Source organism: Anabrus simplex, chromosome 2, assembly GCF_040414725.1.
Source record: "Anabrus simplex isolate iqAnaSimp1 chromosome 2, ASM4041472v1, whole genome shotgun sequence".
NCBI classification, from domain to species: domain Eukaryota; kingdom Metazoa; phylum Arthropoda; class Insecta; order Orthoptera; family Tettigoniidae; genus Anabrus; species Anabrus simplex.
The window spans coordinates 1,023,246,338-1,023,261,599 of NC_090266.1; the positions used below are offsets into that span (position 1 = coordinate 1,023,246,338).

The window sequence follows — 15,262 nt, forward strand, 5'->3', positions numbered from 1 at the left end:
ATCGATGTTTGCTCGTGCATTGTGCTGATATGACACTCGCGTGAATGCAGACAGGAAAGGGGTTGTTACATGCCAGAATTTATATAGGATTTGTCAACACAAATATTATTTTATATGGTTATTTAGTATTATGTTAATCATTACAAAGTTATGTTTAAATTTATTTCATAATTCAGATGTCTTATGTAACTAATTAACAAATAATATTTCTCTCTGTCAAAAATAGTTACTTAATAAAAAGTAGGTTCTCTGAACAAAATATTTGAATATTTAAATAAACATAATGACAGTTGATTGAAATATGACCATAAATATAATGTATTATTTATTATTCAAGAAAATTAGAAGCAAAGATATACATAACGTAGGTACAGGTCATAAACATCTTTAAAAAGATTAATTTTATAGGTAACTTTTTTGAAATACATTTAATAATTTAAGAACACCTTCCCCACTAAACCAAAAGAAATAATTATAAACCTAGTCAGTTTAGAAGTTTAATTTTACCTTTTGCTCTCCTAGTTTGTGGTCGCCTCTTACTGTGCATACTGCATACCAATATTTAATGCATGGACACATTATTGTTTGTGTGTATTACTATGAGGTCATTAAGTCTTTGCGCATCAAGACGGGAACGTTTTTCGCTGATTAAATTTCCCGAGCAGTTGAAGACCCCTCTCACTGGAGGCACTCGTAGCGGGTATGTTAAGCAATTTTTTCGCTACAAAGACAAGTCGGGGCAGCCTGTGCGAATTATTCTTCCACCACCACAGTATATTTTCATCACTAATAAACCCTTATTGAAAGTACCTACTGACCTCATCATGTATCATTGGCAAATTTTCTGCCCAATCGTCAAATTTTGCTTTCTCACGTTGCACTGAATTTTCTTCATTTGAAGAAGATGGGACTTCTTGTCTAATTTGATTTGGTAGCTGCTCTGAAAATATATATGCCCAAGTTATTTTTATTTTATGCTAATGTTATAATATTAAAAATATCTAATTTTCATATTTATAATACATAATAATAATAATAATAATAATAATAATAATAATAATAATAATAATAATAAAGAAATAACCACAGAATCTTACCTTCAGCACACATTTGTCAAGCTGCCTCAAAAATAGACATTTGTTCTCCTGCATTTAGTTTCTTTAATGTGCGATATTTAGGCACCAACAATGTTGCAATTTTGTGTAACATAGTGACTTCCATTTTCTGCTCCAGGAAGACACCACCGGTTTGTTTCAAAAGCTTCAAGTACTGAAAATTCATTTAGTATGAAAACATTTTTACATTTACAGTAAATATCAGGAGACTCGCATTAAAATTTAAAAGAAATGAAATATTACCTGTTCATCATCTTGTAAAGTACAATGGGCTTTTAAGGCATAAAACCATGGAAGGACCAGATGTAAAACTGGCTCCTCATCACCCTCAAGATCAATTGTGGCTTCCTTAAATGGCTTAAGAAATGTTATAAGCAGGCCAGCAATGTCCTGATCATAACTGAGCATTTTATCAGAGGCACCTTCCTTCTCTAAAATAGTTCTCACAGCATCTATCTGGGAGTGAACTGATTGCAGCATGTCAAAATAACTGTTCCCAGTGGAAACATTCGGTTTCAAAGATGATTGTAACCTCACACATAGGCCTCTTCTCTTAAAGTACGAAATCAGAGATTTCACTGAATGGATAACAGCTAACACATTAGGAACACTTTCTTTCAAAAAGGGTTCGCTCAGAACAAGCTTCAAGACCGTATTAATAATATGAGCCATGCATGGAAGACGCTTGTATATGCTGAGGGCCTTAACAATATTGCTTCCCTGGACTGTTACAAATGTAATTTTGCAAATATCTTAATGAGAAATGCTATGTCCTTTCAAACGATCTTCCAATGCACTGCGAATATTTTCACCAGTTTTTGGACAGTCAGGGAAGGCCAGCGGTACTCGCACAGATACCAGATTTAATAGCATGTACTATATCGGGAAGCGTTTTACTGTGCACTTTGTCCGTGAAAATTTGTACCTTCCTAGCAACTGTGACTTGATTTTTAATATCCACTGAGCCATACTTTTTGCCCATTTCTATCAGCGTTTGCCCTAAATTTAAAATTCCTTCACCCTCAATAGTTGTAAAAGGTCTCAAGTCCTTGGCGCACATTTCTACGCACTTGTCAGTCACCAAGTCCTTGTCCTCTTTCAAAATATTTTTAGACTGTGGGAAATTTGGGTCAAATTTGCAGACATGTCGCAACATACTTGAAGTCCCTGAATGGGTCCTGAGTAGCTTTTTGCAAAAATTGCATTGCGAGTAACCTACTGGCTTATTTTATACCTGTTCATAAACACATGAAAATTTTTTCCATGCTAGACTTGAGCCCTGTTTTATTGCTAGAATAAATTCACCACTTTTTAATTTTTCTTCAGTTTCCTTTACGGTTGATTTGTTCATTTTCCTACTGGTTGCACCTCTAACTACAACAGAGCTGCACTTGACGCAATACGTAGCTACACTAACGTATTACAGCACATTCACGTTGCATTGATAGCAAACTTCACGTTCACTCTTGTCAAGTCCGGCAATCTAAACGGGTCCCAGGAAACCTGTCAGGCTTAGGGAAACCCATGTTTTGGTTCGCTATGACTAGCGTGCTCAGTACGCATGCACTCTTGCTTCGCTTACATTCAAGCTAAGCTGCTTTGCTTGTTGCAGAGCAGCTTGGGGCAGGCACAGCAGAAGTACAATTTGTACACCTTTACCTGTGCACAAAGAGGGCCATGACTCAGAATATGACCTAGATGCCCACTCCGATTGCATAGCAACTTGTATCCTGACTCTCGGGACCTCTTAACAGGCCACTCAGCTGTTGGTCATGGTTCATGAACTAGGACATGACTACAGTAACCTACAACACAAATCGTGAAGGAGTACAAGATTGAAATAAATGAACCCAAAACAGAAGTCAAGTGATGTAGGAAATATTAGATTAGGAAACGCAGTTTTAGAGGCAGTAAATGAATATTGTCACTTGGGTAGTAGAATAGCCAACAATGGTAGAAGTAAGGAGAACATAAATTGCAGACTAGTACAAGCAAGGAAGACCCTTGTTTAGAAAAAAAAAAAAAGAAAAAGAAAAAAAAAAGAAAAAAAAAATGCTTGCTTTGAACATTGCTGTAGGAATTAGAAATGTGTTTTTGAAGACTTCCATTGTATGGAAGTGAAACGTGAACAATAACTAGCACAGAAAGAAAGAGAATAGAAGCTTTTGAAATGTGGTGTCAAGAAGAAGAAAGAGAATGATTAGACACATCTTAAGACACCCAGCACTTGTTCAGTTAATTTTTGAGAGAAGTGTAGGCAGTAAGAACGGTAGGCATGAATATGACAAAACAAATTAGAGTAGATGTAGGATGTATTACTTACATAGAAATGAAAACGTTAGCACAGGATAGGGTGGCAGGGAGAGCTGAATCATACCAGTCTATGGACTGATGGCCCTAACAAGAACATTACTACAGTATGTGACAGTAAAACCACATTGATGAGGTCTTGGGAAGAATGACCAGGCCTTCCATATACAACTCAGGAGAGTGTACAAGAAGGTGGAGATTTTCATCAGATATCTTGAATTGTTGAATTTTTGTAAGTGTGCAAGGCTGCTCTTGGATTATCTGAAATCTACACCAAATTCACAGAGACGAGATATTCGAAAAAACAAATTGGAGAACTAACCTGTTCGCACATGTAGGACAAACCCTTGATTGTTGAAAGAGTGGGTTAAAAATTACAGGTTATTGTCAATATTTAATTTTTTGAAATAGCGCATTGATGTTAGCAAGCAAAAATAGCTCTCCTAAGTGACTGTACAACAGTTTTTAATCTTACTCAGATTGTTTGTTGCTTGGATAAAACTGTCATAGCTTCTTGTTAGAGATTTGGAGCATCACGGTTATCACCCTTGTGTATTCAGTGTTTTAAGTTCGAGAACTTGTGCTGGCTGTAATGATGCATCCAGTTGTAATAAATTAGCACTTGGATACTGAAGAACTTTTCTAACTTTAGTGCTTATCATCATCATATGTGTCAGAAAAATTGCTTGATATATTCTGTTAACCAGTGTGTTTTCAAAAGTTAATTTGATTTCCATCTGCTGGGTCCAGGTTTGACACATTTGATCTAGAAAAAGTAGGACAATTATTGGAAGTTCAGTGTGTGATTGTGTGGAAATCAAATGGGGTTATAAAAATAATATTTTGCTTATTATTTATGGTATGAAGTCTCCGTGGCTCAGGCAGCAGCGCGCCGGCCTCTCACCGGTGGGTTCCGTGGTTCAAACCCTGGTCAACCATGTGAGGTTTGTGCTGGACAAAGCGGAGGCGGGACAGGTTTTTCCCTGGGTACTCCAGTTTTCCCTGTCATATTTCATTCCAGCAACTCTCTCCAATATCATTTCATTTCATCTATCATTCATTAATCATTGCCCCAGAGGAGTGCGACAGGCTTTGGCAGCCGACACCATTCCTATCCTCGCTGCTAGATGGGGGCTTCATTCATTCCATTCCTGGAAACAGGCTGTGGATTTTTATTCATTTATCATATGGCAGAACAACAGATCTTAAGTAAACAAAGAAATATTGTATAGAAATACACAGATCATACATCATAAATTGATGTCCAGTAACTGCAGCTATGTTAGAGCTGAGGGTTCCACATTGATGAGGTCTTGGAACAATCCCTGGTACTGCCTCAGTGGGCAGTCCTTCACAACGTGTTCCACACTCTGTTCTTTGGTTTAACTTTGCAGGCTAGATAATTGCAGAGTCCTTATTTATACACAAGAACATTGCATCTAGTGTGTACTGTCTTCAGCCCATTCTGTCTAGGTCTCTTTAGATTGAATCCTTGTGGTTGACTGGTAGGATCTGTGACACCTTTGTGTTAGTTGGTGCTGAGCTTCAAACAGGGTGCCATTCTTCCTTGATGTTGAATTCACCCCTCACACCTTGCTATAATGGATTCCTAGACCTCATCTGGCCTGAGAGGAGATCGTTTAGGACATCCTGGATTGGGAGGCCTTGGTAATGGTTGGGATGATGTAGTTTCTTCTCATGTCGTCGCTTCCTCACGTCTGAGTTGTAGTTTCATGCTGTTGCTAATGCTATGCTGCCAGGGAGTAGGAGTAGATTTCAGTGCACCTGCGATCATTCTCGTACATTCATTAAGATGGACATTGATCTTCTTAGTAGGGTGTGATTAGCTCATTGGCTTAGCTGCTGGCTTCCCACCCAGAAGGCTGAGATTTGAATCCCAGTAGATCCTGGGTTGAGATTTTAATCTCAAAAATCACGTGGGGGTGGAAAGATACCCAGTTTCAAACTCCCATCTAAAACCAAAATGAGGCTGAGTGGTTACAGTGACCCACAAAATTATCTGGCATAAGCTGAAGAAAGTTGCAGTATCGATCTTCATAGTATGGTCACTGCGTTGCTGTACTGGGGCCCAGTATTCAGCTATAGGGTACACTAGGGTGAGGGCTGTGGTACAGAAGGAAAGATGCATAACCTCTCCAAGTGGTGCCAGCAAGTTTTTTCATAATGATTTTTAGGTCTTATCAATCAATCAATCAATCAATCAATCAATCAATCACTACTGATGTGCATTTAGGGCAGTCGCCCAGGTGGCAGATTCCCTATCTGTTGTTTTCCTAGCCTTTTCTTAAATGATTTCAAAGAAATTGGAAATTTATTGAACATCTCCCTTGGTAAGTTATTTCAATCCCCAACTCCCCTTCCTATAAACGAATATTTGCCCAATTTGTCCTCTTGAATTCCAACTTTATCTTCATATTGTGATCTTTCCTACTTTTAAAGATACCATCCAAACTTATTCGTCTACTGATGTCCTCCCACGCCATCTCTCCATTGACAGCTGGGAACATACCACTTAATCGAGCAGCTCGTCTCCTTTCTCCCAAGTCTTCCCAGCCCGAACTTTGCAACATTTCTGTAACGTTACTCTTTTGTCGGAAATCGCCCAGAACAAATCCAGCTGCTTTTCTTTGGATTTTTTCCAGTTCCTGAATCAAGTAATCCTGGTAAGGGTCCCATACACTGGAACCGTACTCTAGTTGGGGTCTCACCAGAGACAAATATGCTCTCTCCTTTACATCCTAACTACAACCCCTAAATACTCTCATAACCATGTGCAGAGATCTGTACCCTTTATTTACAATCATACTTATGTGATTACGCCAATGAAGATCTTTCTTTATATTAATACCTAGGTGTTTACAACGATCCCCAAAGGGAACTTTCACCCCATCAACGCAGTAATTAAAACCGAGAGGACTTTACCTATTTGTGAAACTCACAACCTGACTTTTATCCCCGTTTATCATCATACCATTGCCTACGGTCCATCTCACAACATTATCGAGGTCATTTTGCAGTTGCTCACAATCTTGTAACTTATTTGTTACTCTGTACAGAATAACATCATCTGCCAAAAGCCTTATCTCTGATTCCACTTCTTTACACATATCATTGATATATATAAGAAAACATAATGGTCCAATAATACTGCCTTGAGGAATTCCCCTCTTCATTTTTACAGGGACAGATAAAGCCTCACCTACTCTAATTCTCTGAGTTCTGTTTTCTAGAAACAGAGCCACCCATTCAGTCACTCTTTTGTCAAGTCCAAGCACTCATTTTTGCCAGTAGTCTCCCATGATCTACCCTATCAAATACCTCAGATAAGTCAATCGCAATACAGTCCAATTGACCTCCTGAATCCAGGATATCTGCTATATCTTGCTGGAATCCTACAAGTTGGGCTTCAGTTGAATAACCTTTCCTAAACGCAAACTGCCTTCTGTCAAACCATTTATTAATTTTGCAAACATGTCTTATATAATCAGAAAGAATGCTTTCCCAAAGCTTACATACAATGCATGTCAAACTGACTGGCCTGTAATTTTCAGCTTTATGTCTATCACCCTTTCCTTTATATACAGGGGCTACTATTGCAACTCTCCATTCATTTTGTAAAGTTCCTTCTTGCAAACAAAAATCAAACAAATACTTCAGATATGGTACTATATCCCAACCCATTGTCTTTAGTATATCCCCCGAAACCTTATCAATTCGAGCTGCTTTTCTAGTTTTCAACTTTTGTATCTTCCTGTAAATGTCATTGCTGTCATAGGTAAATTTTAATACTTCTTTAGTATTAGTCACCTCCTCTATCTGGACATTATCCTTGTAACCAACAATCTTTACATACTACTGACTGAATACTTCTGCCTTTTGAAGATCCTCGCATACACACTCCCCTTGTTCATTAATTATTCCTGGAATGTCCTTCTTGGAACCTGTTTCTGCCTTAAAGTACCTGTACATACTCTTCCATTTTTCGCTAAAATTAGTGTGGCCACCAATTATGCTTGCCATCATGTTATCCTTAGCTGACATCTTTGCTAGATTCAATTTCCTAGTAAGTTCGTTCAATTTTTCCTTACTTCTACAGCCATTTCTAACTCTATTTCTTTCCAACCTGCACCTCCTTCTTAGTCTCTTTATTTCCCTGTTATAATATAGCGGATCTTTACCATTCTTTACCACCTTTGTAGGTACAAACCCATCCCAGAGTCTGTTTACATTTTTATTTACCGTTTTCCACCGATCATAGTTACTTATTAAAAACTCCCACATGCCTGTTTTATCAGCCATATGGTACTGCCTAACAGTTATAATTTTAATCTCTTCCTTTCTTTCACATTCATGCTTAATTACCACAAAAACAGCTTCTTGATCACTAATACCATCTATTACTTCAGTTTCTCTATAGAGCTCATCGGGTTTTACCAGCACCACATCCAGAATATTCTTCCCTCTAGTTGGTTCCATCACTTTCTGAATCAGGTGCCCTTCCCATATTAACTTATTTGCCGTTTGTTGGTCATGCTTCCTGTCGTTTGCATTACCTTCCCAATTGACATTTGGTAAATTGAGATCACCCGCTACGATCATGTTCCTTTCCTTATCGTTTCCCACATAGCTGATTATCTTATCAAATAATTCTGAATCAGCATCTGCGCTACCCTTTCCCGGCCTGTACACTCCAAAGACATCTACTTGCCTATTATCTTTAGAAATGAGCCTTACCCCTAGAATTTCGTGCTTGTCGTCTTTAACTTTTTCGTAGCTTACAAATTCTTCTTTCACGAGAATTAATACTCCCCCTCCTACCATTCCTATCCTATCTCTATGATACACCCTCCAGTGATATAAAGAAAGTCTAAAGTCTCCACCTTATCAATACATTAGTTTATTTACTCTAAATTAGTAAATTGGTCAATACCGGTTTCAATCCCTTGGGGATCATCTTCAGTTGACACACAAAAAAGAAATTTATAAAAACATCACATATGAAAGGTTACATTTGGTGACTATTTCAATTAAATCAAGTGTTGAAAGTTATGTCGTTAAAGTACTAGTGGGTACATCTTAGTTTTTGAACATGCTATTGTATGAGGTATATTGGCTCACTGTGTCTAAGCTTTTTGTACATGTAATGGGTTCTACACTTATTCACATCTGGTATTGATAATATTACATTCATTATGATTGATTCATATGATTAAAACATTAACAAATATCTACTAAAATGGTAAAAAATATACATCATTTGTTTAAAAAGTACTTGTTGTTAGAGTCTTTTGGATCATACTACACTTGTATTACAAAATGTGGAATAAGATTTTTCACTCATACACATTAGTGATAATGAGTCCATTATAGAGTCTTAAAAGTATTTTGTTGTAGAGGTATATCACAGCATATTGGTTATTGTGATGTCAATAAGATGTAATTTCACTTGTATTGATATTTGGGGTATTCCACTTTTTTAAAAAGTCCATTGGAGTAAACATAGGAAAAGCTTAATTAAAGGGTTAATTAAAAATATATCCTTCATTACTAAAAGTACTAGTATGTGATACCTTATTAAAATGGATCCTTCATTTCTAAAGTATTGATATGTGATACCTCATATGTTTGTTTTATCATGTATAAAATGGGGTTTACATTTCTAAACAGTAGTACTGTGGGTTGTTACCATCTGTAATACATATGTAATATTACGATCTGACATAGCAGCCAACTGAAAATGTTTAAAGTATAATCTAATGGAATGGGACCAATTCCTCTTTTTACTGTTTGTTTTTCACTTTCAACTGGTGGAGTGCATAACATATGCGTGTTGTGTTAAGATTTATATTATTGTTGAATTTGTTGCAATTTGTAAACTGCTGCTTTTGGTGAAGTATCTTAGTCTATCGATGTCATTAGGAAATTGTTAATGTGTCATTGCTGGTTGAATGGTGATCGTTGCAAAATGAAGCTTGTTCGAGAGGTGCCGTGCGTCTTGATGGAATTTAAATTTGCACTTTATGGTAATGGCATGAAGGCTTCTGTGTGTGATATACCTCTACAACAAAATACTTTTAAGACTCTATAATGGACTCATTATCACTAATGTGTATGAGTGAAAAATCTTATTCCACATTTTGTAATACAAGTGTAGTATGATCCAAAAGACTCTAACAACAACTACTTTTTAAACAAATGATGTATATTTTTTACCATTTTAGTAGATATTTGTTAATGTTTTAAACATATGAATCAATCATATTGAATGTAATATTATCAATACCAGATGTGAATAAGTGTAGAACCCATTACATGTACAAAAAGCTTAGACACAGTGAGCCAATATACCTCATACAATAGCATGTTCAAAAACTAAGATGTACCCACTAGTACTTTAACGACATAACTTTCAACACTTGATTTAATTGAAATAGTCACCAAATGTAACCTTTCATATGTGATGTTTTTATAAATTTATTTTTTGTGTGTCAACTGAAGATGATCCCCAAGGGATTGAAACCGGTATTGACCAATTTACTAATTTAGAGTAAATAAACTAATGTATTGATAAGGTGGAGACTTTAGACTTTCTTTATATCAGAGTACCAATCAATACGGAAATGAAGCTGATAGACTATGACACCCTCCAGTTCCGTGAGAGAATTTCTGCATCCATTATATCATTTCTCAGCCATGATTCAACTCCTATTACAATATATGGTAAGTATATATCTATTAAATTACTTAATTCTGTTCCTTTCTTTACAATACTTCTACAGGTGAGCACTAACAGTTTTATGTCATCCCTACTTGATTTCCAGTTCCCTGTTCCCTTAACACTGCTCCCTAGTGCACCCTGTTTCCCTGAATGTACCTCCCTATAACCCTTCTAAACAAATTTCCTAACTTAAATGTACCACTGCGGTTTAAGTGAAGGCCATCTAAGCGCAGATCCCTATCTCCTACCCACCCACTAGGATCTAGAAATTTCACTCCCAGTTTCCCACATACCCACTCCATAGTCTCATTTAAATCCCCAATCACCTTCCAGTCAGTATCCCTCCTACACAGTACTCCACTGATAACAATCTCCGCTTCCTTAAATTTCACCCTCCTGCATTTACCAGATCCCACACATCCCCAACTATGTTGGTACTTATACCTGCTTGTCTTACGTTGTTAGTACCAACATGAAACACTACCACCTTCTCCTTTCCCTCCTCCTTCTCTTCTACTTTCCTCAGCATCTACCTTAACCTAATTCTTGGATAACACTCTACCCTGGTACCCTTTCCTCCACACACTTTCCCGACATGTCTAACCATAGAATCCCCCATGACCAGAGCCTCAACCCTACCCACCTCATTTGATCCCCTCCCCTCCTGGTCAGTCCTATCTTTCCTGACAGCTGCAGAAGCTACTTCCTCTTCCCTTTTCTCACTCCCATGACCCTGTTCCACCTGTCTTTTCCTATCCACTACTCCACATTTCCCTTTCCTACCTCTTCCCTTTCTCCTACTTCCAAACTTCTCGGCAACAGTTCCCTGTTCCTCATCTTCCCTCGGTTGTTCTACCTGCAGTGACTCGTACCAATTTGGCACCGACACCTGTCCTGAATGGAGCCCTTAGCCTGCAATCTCCTTCCCCTTAAAACATTAGACCACCTGTCTTCCACAATTCCCCCATTTCCTTCCAATCCCTCTATTACACCTACTGTATCCTGTACATTGTTTGGCGGCCTACTTTCCTTCCTGTCCTCTGAGAGTATCCTAATTATCTCCCTCAAGCTCCTCAACTCCTCCCTCATACTCCTTAATGCCTGGCCACACCCACAGTTCCTACACTCGCACTGCTCAGCCATTTTTACTAAATAAGAAAAGAAAAATAAGATAACTTATTCTGTGCAAAATAAAAATGAAAGGAAAGAAATATTTTCTAGGTTAGTTCACAAAGAACAAACGGCAGTAAGTTATTTAATATAGGCTACTACTACACTACAATACTATTTAATTGTACTATTTTTATTCCTACAACATGCTAACACGATGAAAATTGCTGTTAATTACTGTAAACAGAGAATAATACACAAGAATTATACAATTCTTAACTGCAGTTAAGTCTACCCTAATTACAACAACAGAATTTTTGTAAGAGAGTTACTACAGATACCAGTACCACAGAAAGGGTACTATACTATACAAATATTTCACAGTAATAGAATAAACACACTACCGGTACTTTCTAATAAGATGCTATAATGCACTACAATAATTTTAAACTACTTTCAGATGTATTCTAATTACAACAGGTTATTACCAAGCAAAAACGAAAAAGAAAATTAGCATTAAAGTTTGAAATTCACAAAACTACTCAAAATTATAGAATAGGCACTCTAATTTCTAATAAGTTACTATACTACACTACAATAATGTTAAAACTACGTTCAGACGAATCCTAGCTTCTTACTAAGCACAGATAGAAATGAAAATTCCAATTACGCCTAAATTTAGATATTCGCAAGAACTACCGGTAGGTACTCAAAGATTACCAACGAAGTTAAGCACGTATACAGATTAATATTAGTACTACTTTGTCCTACTATGCTGTAATAGAAATGAAACCTGCCGTTTGCACACGAATATAACAGGCAAGATACTATCTAATATACTGTATCTACACTACAATTCTCAACTGAAATGCGGTTATGTGATCTTTACAGATGGTGGATTACTATTATTTTCCCTACTCCGCGGGACGGATAATAAAGGTGTCCTTAAATGTTGAAAAATATGAGGGTGTTTACAATAATTTTTACAATAATATTACATAATTTTACAATAATAGGTTTTTGGCTGGTATTTTCCTAGTGCTTTATGTAAGTCAAGAGTGATCCAAGGTGATATCATGGTATTTAGGGTTACAGTTATGCTTTAAGCCTTTAATGACAAAAGTTCTTGTTGAGCTGTCAGTTTGCCAGATAGTTGTTCAGGTGGAAACAACACACTTCTGTCTTAGATAGGTTTGGACAGACTCTCCACCTCCTGTAGTATGGATTCAAGGTTTCCAGATCATCTCCCCCATTTTCTAGTGTTGCAGTTTGAGCAGCTAAAATCAGCATAGGAACTAACCAAAAGGGGAATGGTTCAAGGTCTTTTGACTGAAACTAATCTTTCACAGCGAGAAATAGCAAAAAAGTTGGAGTTTCAAAAACTTCAGTGGCTAATATCAGTCGTAGGTTACGTGAAAAGAGCACTCTGGCATCGGATCGTAAGGGCAGATGTGGCAGAAAAAAGGTGCTGTTACCTCGCGGTGAATGAATGTTGAGAAAAATAATAGTAGAAGATAGAGCAGCAATGAACAGCAACAAAAGGAGGAAATTAAACGATGCAGGAATTCCAGTGTCTACCAGAACAGTTCGGCGGAGACTGGCAGACTTGTGCTACAAAAGCTGCAGACCTGCTCGCAAGCCAAGACTTAATCCAAGGATGATGAAGCAACAGTTGGAATGGGCTAAGGCGCACAAATACTTCACTGTAGAAGACTGGAGATCAGTATGTTTTCCAACTCTTCATTTTGATTTGAAAATTTTCCATAGTTTTAAAAATTTTACAGAGTGCTTTTGTGTTTCAGGTATGCTTTAGTGACAAAAGCACCTTCCAGATTTTAATGAACATGGCTTAGTTTATTAAGAGAAGGCCATCGGAAAAATTCAATGAAGATGTGTGATAAATACTATCAAACATCCAACTTCGGTGATGATATGGTCAGTGATTAGTGGCAGAGGTTTGGGTAGGTTGTTCATCATTGAAGGTACGATGAAACAACAGTACATCAATGTTCTGCAAACTCGACTTCTTCCACAACTCCGGGATTGGTTGAAAGGAGAACAAAAGAAAATATTTATGCAAGATGGTGCACCCTGCCATACGGCAAAGGCTGTCAAAAGATTCTTGAAGGAAAAGGAAGTTCCTCTGTTGGACTGGCCAGGTAATTCTCCCGACCTCAACCCAATTGAGAATGTATGGGAACTGTTAAAGAGGGAAGTGGCAAAAGTCAATGTCACTACGAGGATACATTTACTTGAACGGATCATATTCCACTGGAACCACAACCAGCAATTGAAGGATATGAGCTTACGATGCATAGATAGCATGCCTCGCAGAGTGCAGGCCGTTATTGCAGCAAAGGAGAACTGACAAAACACTAGTATTGACAATTAAATGAGGGTTCAAATCTGAGCTTTGTGATTAGTTGTGTTATGTGTTGTGTTGTGTGTGTATATGTATAAGTCTAGTCACATTTCACACAATTAAGATAAATGAAACATGAATGAAATACATCAAGGCAATTTAAAGTTTATTTTTCTAGGTTTCCTTAGGTGGTCGTATTAATTTGGCCAGGGACTGTAAGTATGTATTCATATCATGGAGGTAGTGTAGTATAAACTCACAATTGTAACAGTCTCAGTGTAGATTATCATGTGTGATATCAATTAAATAAATAAAATGCTCACTCTGATTTGTGTAGAGCTGGTATGAGTCTCAAATATGAGCATTTGCTGATTTATTGCTCTTAACAGTATAATGTAAATGACTGTGTTTATAAATGTGGCTACTTATGGGATTCTTTCCAGAAGGGACATGGGCATGTGAATTCTAAGACTCATGAAGGCTATATGTAATTTTTCAAAACTGAATTTATTTGGACCAGGGAGACTGGAAGCAAGTTCTATTTAGGATATAGTTAAATCAAAAGCAATTTTAAGACTAGTAGGTCACCCTGGATCTTAGTGTGGTATAGGGGATTTGGTTCCCATCAAACAACTGTCTAAAAATATTCTTGAGATTATGTACAGTACTTCTGACTAAAGCTGGAGCATGGATTAAATTTCCTCAAACTGATGCAAAACTTGCTGTTCTAAAACAAGCATGGCAGAAAGAGTATACTGTAATTATCCAGCAGCAATGGCTGCTCTTGACTGTACTCATGTTAGGCTTACATATTAGCATGGTGGGCTCATAAACAAGAAAGGCAATGCATATACAGTATTTTTTCCTTCTGGACCACCATGATAACCCAGAATGCCAGGTAGATATTTCATTTGAAACATATATAGGCCTATATACACAGTGATTCAGCTAAGTTGTGCACCTCATATATCATCTGATCCATTAAAGATATAGACATTCTGTTTTCAAATTCTTAAATTGAATTAAGGGGCTCATAAAATACTATCCTATTCCTCTTGATCATATACATTATTACCGAGAAACCGGTAGCAACCTTTTTTAAAAAAAATTGACTATTATCTAATTTCACCCAATTGAGCAATGAAAAATCAAGCAACAAATACAGTGATGTGCTTATTTTGCAAATCCGACAAGTACTTTTGGAGATACCTAAGGGTTTCAAATGTGTAGGCACTAGACAGAAAGAAATGTGCCACTCACCTTGATGTTGGGCACGTAGTTTTTATGCTTGACTCGCACCTTGTTGATAAACACGCTTGCCTCACCATTATCTCGAGGGGGACTGGAGAAGAGAACAGTATGATGTAGGCCTACAGCATTTTGCAGTTGCAAAGCTTTTGCTTCATTGCCGTTGAATCAGAGAAAGACCAGATACATACTGAAATTGTAATAATTTATGTGCTTTATTGTCCTTTTCATGAGTACATAGTACATGAGATGAAATCAACAACTTCAAAATCCAATGAATGACATGGTCATTGGAAAGAATGGATGTAAATTTAAAAGACAACACTATTGTTGGGCACTTTGGTCCTTGTTAAAGCCAACATGTAAGATCGATGTACA

At 37.2% G+C, this 15,262-nt stretch overlaps 1 long non-coding RNA gene across 1 annotated transcript; it reads right to left on the reverse strand.

Annotated features, from left to right (window-relative positions):
- Positions 1-290: 290 nt before the first annotated feature.
- Positions 291-15,041, reverse strand: LOC136863254 (uncharacterized). The gene is made up of 3 exons (XR_010859182.2): positions 14,897-15,041; positions 1,098-1,269; positions 291-940 (listed from the first exon to the last, which is right to left on the reverse strand). It is a non-coding gene; the product is annotated as an uncharacterized lncRNA (long non-coding RNA).
- Positions 15,042-15,262: the final 221 nt, after the last annotated feature.